Source organism: Nerophis ophidion, linkage group LG16, assembly GCF_033978795.1.
Source record: "Nerophis ophidion isolate RoL-2023_Sa linkage group LG16, RoL_Noph_v1.0, whole genome shotgun sequence".
NCBI classification, from domain to species: Eukaryota; Metazoa; Chordata; class Actinopteri; order Syngnathiformes; family Syngnathidae; genus Nerophis; species Nerophis ophidion.
Window position 1 is genome coordinate 35,917,498 of NC_084626.1, and position 17,193 is coordinate 35,934,690.

Genomic DNA, 17,193 nt, shown 5'->3' on the forward strand with positions numbered 1-17,193 from the left:
ACATTTATGAATACAAAACTTAGCCAATAGTATAATGAAGTTGCAAAGGTAAAATTCATTTACATGTTTTTTTCAATACAGTGTAAAACCAAATATACATTATTTAATATATATTATTGTTTTAGTTGCTCAAGACAGTGTTTTTCAACCACTGTGCCGCGGCACATGCCGTGAGATGCAGTCTGGTGTGCCGTGAGAGATGATATAGTTTCACCTATTTGGGTTAAAATATCGTTTGCAAAGCAGTAATTATAGTCTGCAAATGATGTGTTGTTGTTGAGTGTTGGTGCTCTATAGAGCGGGAGGCAGTGTTCAGGTAAAAAGGTGTCTAATGCTTAAACCAAAAATAAACAAAAGGTGGGTGCCCTTAAGAAAAGGCATTGAAGCTTAGGGGAGGCTATGCAGAACCAAACTAAAACTGAACGGGCTGCAAAAGTAAACAAATAAAGAATGCTGGACGACAGCAAAGACTTACTGTGGAGCAAAGACGGCGTCCACAATGCACAACCGAACATGACATGAAAATCAATAATGTCCCCGCAAAGAGGGATGAAAACAACTGAAATATTCTTGATTGCTAAAACAAAGTAGATGCGGGAAATATCGCTTAAAGGAAGACATGAAACTGCGACAGTGAAATACCAACAAAAAAAGAGAAAATGCCACCAAAATAAGAGTGCAAGACAAGAAGTAAAACACTACACACAGGAAAACAGCAAAAAAGTGAAAATAAGTCATGATGTGATGTGAGAGGTGGTGACAGTACACCTACTTTGAGACAAGAGCTATAGGGATGCATGCTTGCTTATGCTTTAAGGCAGGGGTCACCAACGCGGTGCCCGCGGGCACCAGGTAGCCCGTAAGGACCAGATGAGTCGCCCGCTGGCCTGTTCTAAAAATAGCTCAAATAGCAGCACTTACCAGTGAACTGCCTCTATTTTTTTTACATTTTATTTATTTACTAGAAAGCTGGTCTCGCTTTGCTCGACATTTTTTATTCTAAGAGGGACAAAACTCAAATAAAATTTTAAAATCCAAGAAAATATTTTAAAGATTTGGTCTTCATTTGTTTAAATAAATTCTTTTTTTTTTTTTTTTTTTACTTTGGTTCTTATAACTTTCAGAAAAACAATTTTAGACAAAAAATACAACCTTAAAAATGATTTTAGGATTTTTAAACACATATGCCTTTTTACTTTTTAAATTCCTTCCTCTTCTTTCCTGACAATTTAAATCAATGTTCTAGTATTTTTATTTTTTTTATTGTAAAGAACAATTAATACATTTTAATGTAATTCTTCATTTTAGCTTCTGTTTTTTGACAAAGAATATTTGTGAAATATTTATTCAAACTTATCATGATTAAAATTCCCCAAAAATATTCTGGCTAATCTAGAAAATCTGTAGAATCAAATTCAAATCTTATTTCAAAGTCTTTTGAATTTCTTTTAAAAATTTTGTTCTGGAAAATCGAGAAGAAATAATGATTTGTCTTTGTTAGAAATATAGCTTGGTCCAATTTGTTATATATTCTAACAAAGTGCAGATTGGATTTTAACCTATTTAAAACATGTCATCAAAAATATATATTTATGGTGAGAAATCATTAAGATGATCAGTGTTTCCACAAAGATAAATATAATTAATTATTAATTATAACATAAGAGTTAAAGGTAAATTGAGCAAATTGGCTATTTCTGGCAATTTATTTAAGTGTGTATCAAACTGGTAGCCCTTCGCATTAATCAGTACCCAAGAAGTAGCTCTTGATTTCAAAAAGGTTGATGACCCCTGCTTTAAGGTCATATCCAACAATTGTGACAACCACATTTTACCGTTAAGTGAGTTTCAATTTTAAATAGTTTCTGCTGGTGGTGTGCCTCCGCATTTTTTCGACGGAAAAAATGTGCCTCGGCTCAAAAAAGGTTGAAAAACACTGGCTTAAGAGATATTCCTGGCTCTGAATTTGTTCATTGCTATTTCTATGTTTTTGCTCATTACTTGTTGCCGTCATCATTAAACGAACAGGTTACTCATAAGTTAGTACTTGAGTAGTTTTTTCACAACATACTTTTTACTTTTACTCAAGTAAATATTTGGGTGACTACTCCTTACTTTTACTTGAGTAATACATCTGTAAAGTAACAGTACTCTTACTTGAGTACAATTTCTGGCTACTCTACCCACCTCTGCTCATTGGTGACAGAGCAGGAAAGGACTGGTGATAAAATCATAACAAATAACAAATATGGTATGTAAAGTGCACTGTCATTCATTTATCAATTGACATTTCACAAAGTATTTTGGAATCTCACGCCCTTACGGGACAAAACGTTTTCCTTTTAGGCTTGATACAGGACGTGTGCTTTGTTTCTAAATACTGTGCAAGACGACTCTTATTTTCAAGGAATGCCTGGCAAGCCTACTCCTCAACCATCATTCGATTAGATCAGATTAGTTGGAACCTTATAGGGCAAGTGCCCTCAGGAAAATTTAAGGATTTATTTCCAGTTAGTTGATCCCGTTTTGCTACTTAGCCAAGATATTAAGGGTGATACATTAAGTAGGCCTGTGCGATAAATTGATTTTATCGAAGAATTCAAGGTTTTTTTTATTATTTAGAAATAGAAAAAATATGTTTTTCTCCTCCTCATGCATGCTGCCATACGTGTTGCCCCAATTGTCATTTCCTCAGCGGAGATTTACACACACACAGCTATAACATGGCTTCTGCTAATATAAAACGAGAGCAAAATACAAAAGAAAAGTGTTGTCACTGGTTTGGACTTGTGACAACAGGCGGGCAAGAAGGGACAGCATGCTGCAAAATTTATTTTAAAAAAGGCAGACGGACTTCAAACTTATTACTGCATCTTAAAAAGAGGCACCCAGGCAAGTGAGAAAAATGCAACAAGAAGACAAACAAGATCGAAACAACTAACAAACCCCCGCTAAAAAGCAGCTTATTGTGGGGAAATCATTTACTTCGAGGGGTTAGATTATATGTTTTTTTTCCTACATTTAAAACACCATCTTGTGGTCCACATAACATGTAATGGTGGTTCTTTGGCCAAAATGTTGCATCGATTATGTTTTATTGACCATCTTCAAATCGCTCTCTGACCATCTTCTGTTTTGTGGGCGGTCTTATTTACGTGCCTCAACTTGGATTGTGTCTTCTCCTTGTCAGCCACATTGTCATTTTTAGTGCTTATGTATTGAGACCACTGACAGATATAAGTTAGAACTAGGGCTGGGTAATATAGCTAAAAACTGTATCAGGATATATGTTTTTTATATTGACCGATATTGAAAATTATTTATCCATCCATCCATCCATTTTCTACTGTTTATTCCCTTTTGGGGTTGTGGGGGGGCGCTGGCGCCTATCTCAGCTACAATCGGGCGGATGGCGGTGTACACCCTGGACAAGTTGCCTCCTCATCGCAGGAAAATTATTTATATTTTTGTTAATATTAAAGGCCTACTGAAACCCACTACTACCCACCACGCAGTCTGATAGTTTATATATCAATGATGAAATATTAACATTGCAACACATGCCAATATGGCCTTTTTAGTTTAATAAATTACAATTTTAAATTTCCCGGCAGTTTCGTCTTTGAAACGTCGTGTAATGATGACGTGTACGCAAGACGTCACGGGTTTTTACGAAGTATGAGCGCTGCACACACACAGCTAAAAGTCGTCTGCTTTAACGGCATAATTATACAGTATTTTGGACATCTGTGTTGCTGAATCTTTTGCAATGTGTTCAATTAATATTGGGGAAGTCACAGTAGAAAAATGGAGTTGGTAAGCTTTAGCCTTTAGCCACACAAACACACGGTGATTCCTTGTTTAAAATTCACGGAGGTGAAACTTTCCTATGGATCAGAGCGCGGTCAAGCGAACATGAATCAAGACGGAATATCAACCAGCAGGTTTCGGTGAGAAAATTGTGGTTAAAAAGTCAGTTCTTACCGGAGAAAAGCTGAGCTTGTGCCATCCATAGCTGCCGTCGACTCCCCTGAGCCACTGCGCGTGAAGACACCCGTGGAGACACCCTTCTGACTATCAGGTACTATTTAACTCACTAAAACACTAGCAACACAATAAAAAGATAGAGGATTTCCCAGAATTAACCGAGTAAATGTGTCTAAAAACATCGGAATCCGTCCCAATGCAATCGCTATTTTTATTTTTTTTTACTTTTTATTTTTTTCTAGTCCGTCGCTATCAATATCCTCAAACACGAATCTTTCATCCTGGCTCAAATTAATGGGGAAATTGTCGTTTTCTCGGTCCGAATAGCACTTTTTGTTGGAGGCTCCCATTACAAACAATGTGAATATGTGAGGAGCCCTCACACGTGTGACGTCATCGTCTGCGACTTCCGGTAGAGGCATGGCTTTTTTCTCCAGTTGTGAACTTTATCGTGGATGTTCTCTACTAAATCCTTTCAGCAAAAATATGGCAATATCACGAAATGATCAAGTATGACACATAGAATGGACCTGCTATCCCCGTTTAAATAAGAAAATCTCATTTCAGTAGGCCTTTAAGCCTGCTAATAATTACAGTAATGCAATCTCCAACTTACCAAGAGTGCTATTTATTAGTGGAGAAGGTGTCTGGTAAACAGGTAGGATGAGCACAGCTAAGACAGTACAATAAACTACTCAGTGGCCTAGTGGTTAGAGCATGGGTGTCAAACTCTGGCCCACCGGCCAAATTTGGCCCGCTATGTAATTTATTTTGGCCCTTGAGACAATATTAAATTAACATTAGAGCTGGCCCGCCGGTATTATACAGCGGCGGTGCATTCACCGCTAATTCTAATACTTGCCAACCCTCACGATTTTCCCAGGAGACTCCCGAATTTCAGTACCCCCCCCGAAAATCTACCGGGACAACCATTCTCCTGAATTTCTCCCGATTTCCACTCGGACAACAATATCGGCGGCGTGCCTTAAAGGTACTGCTTTTAGCATCCTCTACAACCTGTTGTCATGTCCGCTTTTCTGCCATACAATCAGCGTGCCGGCCCAGTCACGTAATATATGCGGATTCTACACACACACACAAGTGAATGCAAGGCATACTTGGTCAACAGTCGTACAGGTCACACTGAGGGTGGCCTTATAAACAACTTAAACACTGTTACAAATATGCACCACTCTTTGAACCCACACCAAACATTTTGGGAGAACATCCGCACTGTAACACAACATCAACACAACAGAACAAATACCCAGAACCCCTTGCAGCACTAACTCTTCCGGGACACTAAATATACACCCCCGCTACCAACAAACCTTGATTTTGCATGTTACTATAAAGTTCTATAAGCCTTGCTTGTTCAATATTCAATGCAAAACTTGTTTGGGTCCCTATTAAAAGGTTAAGTTGTTCAACTTTGGCCCGCGGCTTTGTTCAGTTTAGAATTTTGGCCCACTCTGTATTTGAGTTTGACACCCCTGGGTTAGAGTGTTTGCCCTGAGATCGGTAGGTCGTGAGTTAAAATCCCAGCCGAGTCATACTAAAGACTATAAAAATGGGACCCATTAGCTCCTTGCTTGGCACTCAGCATTAAGGGTTGGAATTGGGGGTTAAATCACCATAAATGATTCCCGGGCGCGGCACCGCTGCTGCCCACTGCTCCCTCATCTCCCAGGGGGTGATCAAGGGTGATTGGTCAAATGCAGAGAATAATTTCACCACATCTAGTATGTGTGTGACAATCATTGGTACTTTAACTTTAACTTAAATGCAGTCGATTTGAAGTTAGTTTCAGATTTCAGACACTAGATCGCAATGGTGTAAACGCTATTGAATGTTACACACAGTAGTTTGCAAAGCATTTAATGAAACTGACGCATTGGAATTGTCAGGATGTTCCCGCACCATCCTCATTAAAACCAACACATCAGGGCCGGCCCGTGGCATAGGCCGTATAGGCAAATACTAAGAGCGCCGTCCAGTAGGGGGCGCCACGCCAGTGCCACAAATATTGGAGAAAAAAAAAATGGTACTATTATTTCTAAATACAAAAAATAATCCCACGTTAATTAAAATGCAAGGTAAAGCCTATTTAATATAAATATTATTTGTTACAACATTACATCCCTCCCCCGCACGCCAACCCCCCCCCCCCTCCCTCCCCCCCCGTAACATGACTCTTTTGGACGTCACCACATCAAAAGAACAACTCAAGATGTCAAAACGGCCAAAACTGTCAGGTGCCCAGGGAAGAAAAAAGAGAAAAGAAGAGGACAGAGGTAGGTAACGTTAGCCTACATGAAATTATTTGTCTGTTACAGAATGTGATAGTAACCTGGCTTTTTAGCATTATGCTAATGTTACATGATTCGGCAATTGCTAATCAATAAATAGCTTGTTCTGTTTTAACGTCGGGTTAATATTGTGGAGGGGCTAAATTGTTATGGAAAATAATAATGTAACGTTAGGTAATTATAGTACTCCCACCTTAAATTCCGTCAGGGACATTTGTTTTAGATTTTTTAAGCAGGTGTTTTTTGTTGACATTGTTATTGCCTTCTGGTTAGCTAATGTTTGCCCTGCACTTTTCCACCCCTTTATATACTAGGTATAGTTGTAAGCCTAGTTGTTAAAGTGCACATCATTAATGTTAATCAAGTGGAAATTGATAGAGTATATGAAACTAAATTCTTGGGAATAATAATTGATCATAAACTGTGTTGGAAACCGCATATTGAATATATAAAGGGAAAAATATCCAAATCTATTGCTATTCTTTATAAAGTAAGACACATGTTGAATAAGACATGCCTGCATATGTTGTATTATTCTTTTATTTTTCCATATTTAACGTATTGTGTTGAAATTTGGGGAAATGTTTATAAAAAAAACATAGACCCAATAATAAAACTTCAAAAAAGAGTCATTAGAATAATACACAAAGTGTGCTACTATAAACATACCAATCCATAATTTACAAGTTCAAATGTATTAAAATTATCAGACATTGTGTTTTTAAAAACAATGGAAATTATGTTTCGAGTAAATAACAACAGCCTTCCAGCTTGCATTCTCAGGCTATTTCATTTGAGAGGAGAAAACTATAATTTACGAGGGATATCGATTTTTGAAATAGGTAAAGCAAGAAGAAATATAAAATACAAATGTAATACAGTTTTAGGAGTTAAATGGTGGAACAAGCTCAGTGATGAGCTGAAGACATGCACTTCTTTGGTAAGGTTTAGGAAAACATTGAAAGTTGAAAAAATAGAAAATTATAAAATATAGTAACAATTACTTTCATCCCATTGATTTCTTTTTTTTTAACGTTGATGTTCCAGGCAATCTAATCTTCAGTGAAGGTATAGAATAGGCAAATATAAGCTTTGGCTTCAGCCTATTCCTTTTTTGGTCATTCTTTTTCTTTTCTTTCGTGTGTAAATGTGCATAATTGTATACATATAACATGTACTGTAAAACTGATCACACAAAATGGTTGATTGATTTGATAGATTATATGACCGAAATAAACTTATTTCATTCATTCATTCAAGCAATATCACATGAGAGGCAATGCTGTTTTTTAATTTGAGCACTGCTGTGATTTGGTTAAAGAAAATCATAACATTCTCATATAATATATTATACTGTTACTTTGCATTCTGCTATTCAGCATTTCACTGTAATGGTGACAATAAATTGAATCTAATCTAATTTGCATATCATTTAACATCATACAGCTTTATTTATATTGTATTTTTAATTTATTTTATGCAACTTGTTGACACGTTTTATTTTGTGTTTATGTATGTAAAAAATATTGTATTTCATATATAAATTTTTTATTTTTTGTATTCATTTATTTATTTATATTTTTTAAATCTTGTTTACTACTCTGATTGTTAATTTGCTTTCTTTAAGTAAAAAAAAGTTCAAAGACAAAGCTATTCGGTTACTTGTGAGTATATACACTTCACTGCCGATGTGGGGGCGCCACATTGGTTGCAACACATCTAAAAACAAGTTGCTGTTATTGAGTTGCTGTTTCAAGATATTACAGTGTCTCCTCTCATTCCATGCAGAGAATCCACACTGCCACAGTGAGGAAGAAAGACATCGCAACCAATCTTGGTAGTTGATACTGCTATGAGATTGGCTGTTAGCGTGTCCCTCCCACTGCTCAGTGTCACGTTACTGTTTTCTGGGTTCCCAAAGCATGTGTGACTTCATGCAACAAATCTTGCTTCACAATTTCTGTTTTGTTTTCACCAAGAAATCCAAATTAAATTGAATGTTTATTGAACACATTTTATATTGCTATCGATTATGTGTCGCGTAATATTTTGATATCGCTTTTATCAGCCCTCGTTAAAACTGCCGTATTTCCTTGAATTGCCGCAGGGCATATAGTATGCACCTGCCTTGAATTACTGCCGGGTCAAACTCGCTTCCCAAAATAATTAGCGCATGCTTAGTATCACCGCCTGCGATGAGGTGGCGACTTGTCCAATTGTAGCTGAGATAGGCACCAGCGACCCCAAAGGGAATAAGCGGTAGAAAATGGATGGATAGTATTACCGCCTGGTCAAACTCGTGACGTCACGATTGACACTTCCCCTGTCATCATTTTCAAAATGGAGGAGGCTGATTTCAATAACGGTAATTTGAAATCGCATAAAGGGAAGAAGATTAAGAGCTATTCAGAAGGATTTAAGGTCCAAGCTTGCATCACACTCAATTTTTTACTGCATACCTTTGGTAAGTGCCAGAGTGAGAAGAGGTTTTAAAATAATTAGCGCATTCTTACTTTTACCGCATGCCTTTGGTAAGCGCAGGAGTGAGGAAAGGTTTTAAATTAATTAGCGCCCCGGCGGCAATTCAAGGAAATACGGTATACGCTACTTGGAATTAGAAATGGCAAAAGTGAAGGATGCATGTGCCAGTCTACCCCACAACAAGAGGATAAAGAAAATGAAGGAACTTACAATGGCGGACTCGTGCAAAGCTGTTTAGGTAAAACTTTGCCATATATGGAGATATCCACTGACGTCACCAATGGGGAAAAACGTCACAGTTAGGGAAAATTCCAAATGGCTTTTTTGGAACAAGTATGAAGTGAGGCAGGAGTGTTGTTTTTTTTGCATATAAACTTGCCTGTGTTAAATATATCTTCGCCATGCCTCCATGTTTTGTCTTTAAAATTTTGAGTACTTATGTAAATCCCAAATACACAAAAACATATACCAATAGGTAAGAAAAGTCGGTCTCCTCTGCATTTTGCTAAAGATGCGGTGCCCCAAAAGTGAACATGCCAGTGTTTATTTATTGTTGTATAATGTTCCATTCATCCATCCATTTTTTACCGCTTATTCCCTTTGGGGTCGTGGGGGGCGATGGTGCCTATCTCAGCTACAATCGGGCGGAAGGCGGGTTTATCATTTGTATGTGTATATTGTATTGTGTTATTTATACTTACTAAAACTATAGAGCCTCTCAATGTTGCAGGGTATTGTTCATTTGCAGAAAATGTACAATGCTACATTTTTATTTACAGAAGTTTTTTGTTTTTTTTAAACAGAAGATTCAAGTTTTAGGTTTATTGATCTCAATACTGAAGTGTATTTATTTGTCTGTAAAGTGCAATGTTTCATTTTTGTTTACAGAAGTATTTTATTTAACGCAGAAATTTGGCCTTCCAGAGCAGGATTATAAATTAGTGTTTTGTCAATTAGTCAATACAAAGTGCAGTAAATTTTAACTTTATAACATTTACATTTATGCTAAGAGTAAAATGCAATGTATGTTCATGCCATGTGTTCCTGCAATTTGTGGCATTGTTTGTCTCCTTTTATTCTACTAGTTGTTGATTAAATCAATGTAAAACTTATTTTAAATTATCTGTCATTTGTATGTACTGGTTTCTTTAGGAATTAAGGAAACAATAAAAAAAAAAAAAATCATACATCGAATATTGTCTAAAGACAAGTGTAGTTTTGTGCTCTCATTACACTCATTATTTGTACCTTTTTGAACAATATCCTGGTTACTGTCTGAACACTGCATTTTGCCAAACTTCTGAGTGTAAAAGCACTTATGAACTCAAAAACATGAGTTAGGGAAAGAGGCCCAATTATAATTTTTTTTTGTTGAAATTCATAATTTTAATGCACTTGTTAAATTATATAATAAAAGTGACTTTAATTTGTGTCTCATGTGAATGCAATGCATCTGTTAAGTGACCAGTTTGCACACAAATCACAACGTTCACTCAACCCAACTCGTGTAGGTCTCACTCCTGCCGCATTTATGGCAATTTCCATCTTTTTGTGTGACCTGAGTCAAAATGTTCTTAACCAAATTATTAAGAGAATAAGAAAGAAGAAGGCAACATTTTTACTAAGGCGGTTTGTGTGGTACTTGGAGTCGTTAGACAATGATGTGCATTCTAAAACTTTTTGTTTTTGCTATGTTATTTGTTTTATGCTCCTTCGTCCGTCATTTATTTTTGTACCTGTCTGTTTGGCAAATAATTGTGACAATTTGCACCCTTTCAATGACATAGCTTGGATGAAAGACCTTACAAGAGAGGCACGTTTGAAATCTGTGCCTGTCAATTAAATTGAGCGATGTCAATTTTATTTCCATAGCAGAGATTCACAGCAGAATATATACCAAGGCATGTCACACATGCTCCTCATTCAGTTTAAAGTACACCAGCTGAACACCACATGGATGAGCACTTTGGTGAAAAAGTTCCTCTAATCGAATCAAGAAAATTGATCAAATCAGCAGATAAAATGCACGGCCAGTGTTATCAGCACAACCTTAACACATTTAAATACTCACCACATGTTAGCCAATTAGCTTTTCCATTCACAAGTCTATTGAATTCCTCACAAAAATAAACACTTAAAGCAAGGAACAATCTTTAACAAACACAAAAACACAGAAATACACATAGTATGGAATATGTATTAAAAAACGATTTTATCATTGTTACGGAAACTATGATAAATTTAGGAGTAAATGTTGCATTTTATATTAGGTGCATAATGGATAATAAATCTGAAATGACTTTATTTGAAGTGAAATTACAATTTAAGCATTAAGCTATATTCAATCTATACTTTGCATATAGACTTGTTTATAAAATCAAAGTTTGTGTCTTTAGTGGACACATTAAAAAAAAATAAAAAATATAAATAAAAAATCCTTCGTATATTCTTTAATATACAGCTGTGTATATAATACTCGGCAATTCATTATTTTCTTTATAATTACGTTTTTGTATGTTTTATTTGGATCATCAGTAGGATAAAAAAATTGAAATAGAAAAACACCAAGTGCTTCGACGCAAGCCTCTCCGCAAAATAAGCGGCACACTCTTTGATAAAGCATCACTTGCAAAGATCACACACTACGAGTGTGCGTGCATGTTCATCCATCATCATTGTGAAGGGCAAAAATATTTTTTGAGTTAAAATGCATGCGTTTCACTAATTAATTCTGTGAATATATTTTTGATGAGTAATACTTTATGATTCCAAAATCGCTGTAATGCTTTGCATTATTATTGTTTCCGATAGTAAAATGTCTGATTTAAACTTAATGTGGATTAAAAGATATTTAACTTTTTTGTAAAAAAAAAATTTGCTTTATTCAGGAAGGATTTTAGCGGGAATATTTACTGTAGTAATAACACAAGGATGTACCATGAATTGATTAACGTGGACCCCGACTTAAACAAAACTTATTCGGGTGTTACCATTTAGTGGTCAATTGTACGGAATATGTACTGAACTGTGCAATCTACCAATAAAAGTTTCAATCAATCAATCTGAAGACAAAGATTTTATAGTGAACTTCAAATAAATAGTGTGGCAGCATGTGTAATCAAATCAGTGTGGATTGTTAAAATTTCCACACACACAATGAAGTAGGTTATTTTGTAAGATAATAAGATTGCACTAAACTGTCTCGTTTTTCCAAACTTTTCACTGAGCGGATCCATCAAACATGTGGTACCGCACCTCGTTTCCCCAACAAGACTGTGATGGAAGAGCCTCGAGTGTTTTACTGCAACACTTGGCTAAAAAGAGTTGGAAATGATCCGACAGTGTATGCAGCTGCTGCGCCTCTAATTTCACAAGCTACACCCCCATAAAGTTGTTGGAAGGCTACTGTCAGAACAAGAAGAAGTCTTCAGAATGTCACACTACGGCCCACGTTGATGTCGTAGGCCAGGAGCAAACAAATCCTTTCAGATCTCCTGGACAAACATGAAGAGCAGGACCTCATCCGTGTGGGATCAGAATTTTTTATTGGTTACTTGCTGCCAGCTTAGCGTGACTTCAATGAAAAAAGGTCAGCAGATGTGTCCACCTTACCTGTTGGTCGTAGCTCAGTTGTCTCTATACTTCTTGATGGTCTTTCGTCTCCGGTTTTGGTCCTGCGTCTTCTAGCTTGTTCTTCTCCCACACTATTGTTGTCACTTTGGTGTCCTTCCTCTCTCGTTGCCTTTGCTGGTGTGCCGCTGCTTCAACGCTGTGGCGCTTTTAATCTTTCTCCGGACCTCCTGGTATCCTCCCATTCTCATTTATCTCCGATCAGGCACTGATACCTTGCCCCGTTCCTGATATGCACTTACTGGAAGACTTGGATTTAGGGGTGGGGTCAGAGCGGCACTTTAGGTCGGGGGATGAAAAATGGTCAAATTATGCAGACGATGGACAGAAAAATGTGAAACAGGCCGACTTGTGAAGTGTTAGGTTCTGGTGGAAACAATGCTGGAAAGTCGTTTATCCGGCTTTACATTTTTATGACTTTATCTACTCTTTTATATGCTTTATATCTATCATTTACTTCTACCATGACTTTCTGTGCACCCTTTACAAGACATGGCACACACCATTTATAGAGTAAAATCTCAAAACATTGTAAGACGCTAGTGAACTCTGGGAATCATGCATATATGGATAATCTGTTCCAGGGTCAAACTGTGGCCACCATGACATTTTTTTGGCTTTGCCCGCAAATTATATTCAAATTTAAACGTATACAGGTGTAAAAAGAATTGCAACAGTAATAATAGTATCATAGAGTCCTGTCTGTTTTAACAGGACCAAAAATGACAAGTAGGAAGTTACCCTGGATTTCCACTGGATGCGTAACAAGAGCTGAACAGCACCTGCACGGCGGCTGACTCCTTTCGTTTTTATTCAAGTCAATATGTCTTGTTTCCACCGCCTGCAGAATAGCATCAGGATGGCTGTAATGTTCACACATCCTGTTCTATTTAGCTAAAATATGCTTGTGTTGGATAGGAAGTCATAAACAAATACTAAATAAATTATCCTGTGTACTTTCAAAATAAAACAATTTGTTTTCAAGGCGGATCGTATTTTTAAAACGTCCTAATGGTCAGGGACGGACTTGAACTTAACTTGTCAAATGTTTTCAAACAAACTTTCACCTCGTTGACAAGAGGACATGCTGATTCTGGAGGTTCAACATTTAGGAAGGATATACAGTCGTATCCTGGGCAGTTACTTTAGGGCAGTGGGTCTTAACCTTGTTGGAGGTACCGAAACCCAGCAGTTTCATATGTGCATTCACCGAACCCTTCTAGTGAAAAATACAATTTTGTTTTTTTTTTCAAATTCAAGACAAAGTTCTATGTTTTTGGTAACACTTTAGTATGGGGAAAATATTCTAAGTCAGTGGTTCTCAACCTTTTTTCAGTGAAAAAAGTGATTTTTTTTTTTTAATTCAAGTACCTAATCAGAGCAAAGCATTTTTGGTTGAAAAAGAAAACAGATAAAGAAGTAAAATACAGTACTATGTCATCAGTTTCTGATTTATTAAATTGTATAACAGTGCAAAATATTGCTCATTTGTAGTGGTCTTTCTTGAACTATTTGGAAAAAAATGTATAAAAATAACTAAAAACTTTTTGAAAAATAAACAAGTGATTCAATTATAAATAAAGATTTCTATACATAGAAGTAATCATCAACTTAAAGTGCCCTCTTTGGGGATTGTAATAGAGATCCATCTGGATTCATGAACTTAATTCTAAACATTTCTTCACAAAAAAAAAAATCTTTAACATCAATATTTATGGAACATGTCCACAAAAATCTGTCTGTCAACACTGCATTGTTGGATTTCTTTTCACAGTTTATGAACTTGCATTCATATTTTGTTGAAGTATTATTCAATAAATATATTTATAAAGGATTTTTGAATCGTTGCTATTTTTAGAATATTTAAAAGAAAAATTCTCACGTTCCCCCATTTGAGAACCACTGTTCTAAGTAACAAGGACTTAATTTAGAGTTATTTGGACACTAGGGAAACATATTCTAAGTGATAAAGACTTAATTTAGAGTTATTATTTTAGGGTTAGGGTCAGGGTTAGCGGGTTAGGGTTATGATGAGGCCTTGCTGAATAAGGCATTAATAAGAACTTAATAACTAGTTAAGAGCCAATATGTTACTAATGTGCATGTTAATAAGCTCCTATATTAATGGTAATAATAATAATAATAATGGATTAGATTTATATCGCGCTTTTCTATTGTTATATACTCATAGCGCTCACAGAGAAGTGGGAACCCATCATTCATTCACACCTGGTGGTGGTAAGCTACATCTGTAGCCACAGCTGCCCTGGAGTTGACTGACGGAAGCGTGGCTGCCAGTTTGCGCCTACGGCCCCTCCGACCACCACCAATCATTCATTCATCATTCATTCACCGGTGTGAGCGGCACCGGGGGCAAAGGGTGAAGTGTCCTGCCCAAGGACACAACGGCAGCGACTTTGATGTCCATAGGTGGTTATGTTCCCCATACTAAAGTGTTACCATGTATTTTTTTACTGGTGCACAAAATGAACCGTCCATGAACATCACCTTGTTCAAACAACAAAACCAACACAGTGCATAAACTCACAACAAATTACATACCTGCAAATCAGTCAGCTGTTGCCTTATCCGTAATACGCCGATAGGGAGAAGTTTGTATTCACAGTACACGATAAGTCGGGTGTGTTTTGACCTCCGCCGAACCCCTGAGGCTGACTCACCGAACCCATAGGGTTCGATCGAACCCTGGTTGAGAACCACTGCATTAGGGACTGTGGGAGAGTGGGGAGTGGTTTGTTGGATTTGGGTAACATGTATGTATGCATGTTTGTGTGTACGTGTGTCTGTTTGTATGTCTGTTGAGTCTGTGTTAAAACAAAACATTGCAACTTTAGCCGCAACTTTCTAAAAAAGAGGTGTCACGATTTTAGCCGTTTTAGGCCAAAACAGTCCCACAAAAAAAAAAATCCCACAAAATCCTGAAGAGGCTGTACAGCCTTTGGCAAGCGGTAGCTTTATGTAGCGATAGTGACAAGGAGAAGCCATGCAATCAACTTTGTCGAACACGATTTGCATTCTTGTTCCCTGGGTTCATACAATTTTATAATGCAAGGCGTGACAACATGACTGCAATATGCTTGTGACCTTTATATCAGTGGTCCCCAACCACCGGGCCGTGGCTCGATTGGTACCGGGCCGCAGAATAATTTTTTATTAATTTTTATTTTTAATTAAATCAACATAATAAACACAATATACACTTACAATTAGTGCACCAACCAAAAAAACCTCCCTTTTTCATGACAAAAACGTCCCTTTTTCATGACAAAGAAAAAAAAGGATTTTTGAGTTTTCTTAAGCTGTATAGCTGTATGCCACAATCAGCAATATTAGAATAATAAAAGGCTTGCAATATTTCAGTTGATGTGTAATGAATCCAGAATGTATGAGATTATCATGTTTTCAGTTGCATTACAGAAAATAAAGGACTTTATCACAACATTCACATTTTCTGAGACAGTGCTGTATATGTATGTATATATATATATATATATATATATATATATATATATATATATATATATATATATATATATATATATATATATATATATATATATATATCCATCCATCCATTTTCTACCGCTTATTCCCTTTTGAGGTCGCGGGGGGCGCTGGTGCCTATCTCAGCTACAATTGGGCGGAAGGCGGGGTACACCCTGGACAAGCTGTATGCCATAGTCATCAATATTAGAATAATAAAAGGCTTGCAATATTTCAGTTGATGTGTAATGAATCCAGAATGTATGACATTTTCATGTTTTCAGTTGCATTACAGAAAATAAAGGACTTTATCACAACATTCACATTTTCTGAGACAGTCCTGTATATGTATGTATATATATATATATATATATATATATATATCTATCCATCCATCCATTTTCTACCGCTTATTCCCTTTTGGGGTCGTGGGGGGCGCTGGCGCCTATCTCAGCTACAATCGGGCGCAAGGCTGGGTACACCCTGGACAAGTCTATACATATATATATATATATATATATATATATATATATATATATATATATATATATATATATATATATATATATATATATATATATATAATCAATCAATCAATATATGTATGTATGTATGTATATATGTGTGTGTGTATATATATATATATACATATACAATATATATATATGTGTGTGTGTATATATATGTGTGTGTGTATATATATATATATATATATATGTATGTATATATATATACATATTTATATATATGTGTGTATATAAATGTTTATATATGTATGTGTATATATATGTGTGTGTATATATATATATACATATACAATATATATATGTGTGTGTGTGCATATATATATATGTATATATATATGTTTATATATGTATGTGTATATATATTTGTATAATGTTTAATAAATGTTTACAGAATTAACAAAATAAGGAGAAAGAGTGAAGGCCGATCCAGTTAAAGCTCAAGTATATTTGAAGAAGAAACGAGAAAGAAATAAGAAAAATTAAAAAGCATAGTTGAAAAACAAATTATACTGAATGGCTAAATAAATGTTAAATTTCATTAATCATTAACTCTGAAATCAATCTGATCAGTGTTATACATTTTAGAGAGAAAGATTGAACATTGATTTTGACAGATTTTATACATTAAAGAAGGAACATTCTATTTTTATGGTTTTTATTGTGACAAATCTCAATATTAAAAAAAAAACATTTTACAAAACACACACACACACACACACACACACTTCAAATATTTTCAAATTAATCGCGATTCT

The 17,193-nt window shown here is 35.9% G+C and overlaps 2 protein-coding genes across 15 annotated transcripts in view; one reads left to right on the forward strand and one right to left on the reverse strand.

The window, feature by feature from the left end:
• asip1 (agouti signaling protein 1) overlaps window positions 1-12,657 on the reverse strand; it is a 213,461-nt gene extending 200,804 nt beyond the window's left edge. For 2 of the 14 annotated variants that reach the window (XM_061875049.1, XM_061875037.1), the window contains exon 1: window positions 12,390-12,635. The gene's annotated coding sequence lies outside the window, so the exon portion shown is untranslated. Of the gene's footprint in view, window positions 1-12,389 lie in introns of all 14 variants that reach the window. The other 12 variants (XM_061875044.1, XM_061875039.1, XM_061875048.1 and 9 more) reach the window with 11 other exon arrangements.
• LOC133535594 (uncharacterized) overlaps window positions 12,159-17,193 on the forward strand; it is a 41,309-nt gene continuing 36,274 nt past the window's right edge. Inside the window, exon 1 of the mRNA XM_061875550.1 lies at window positions 12,159-12,366. The gene's annotated coding sequence lies outside the window, so the exon portion shown is untranslated. The remainder of the gene's footprint in view (window positions 12,367-17,193) is intronic.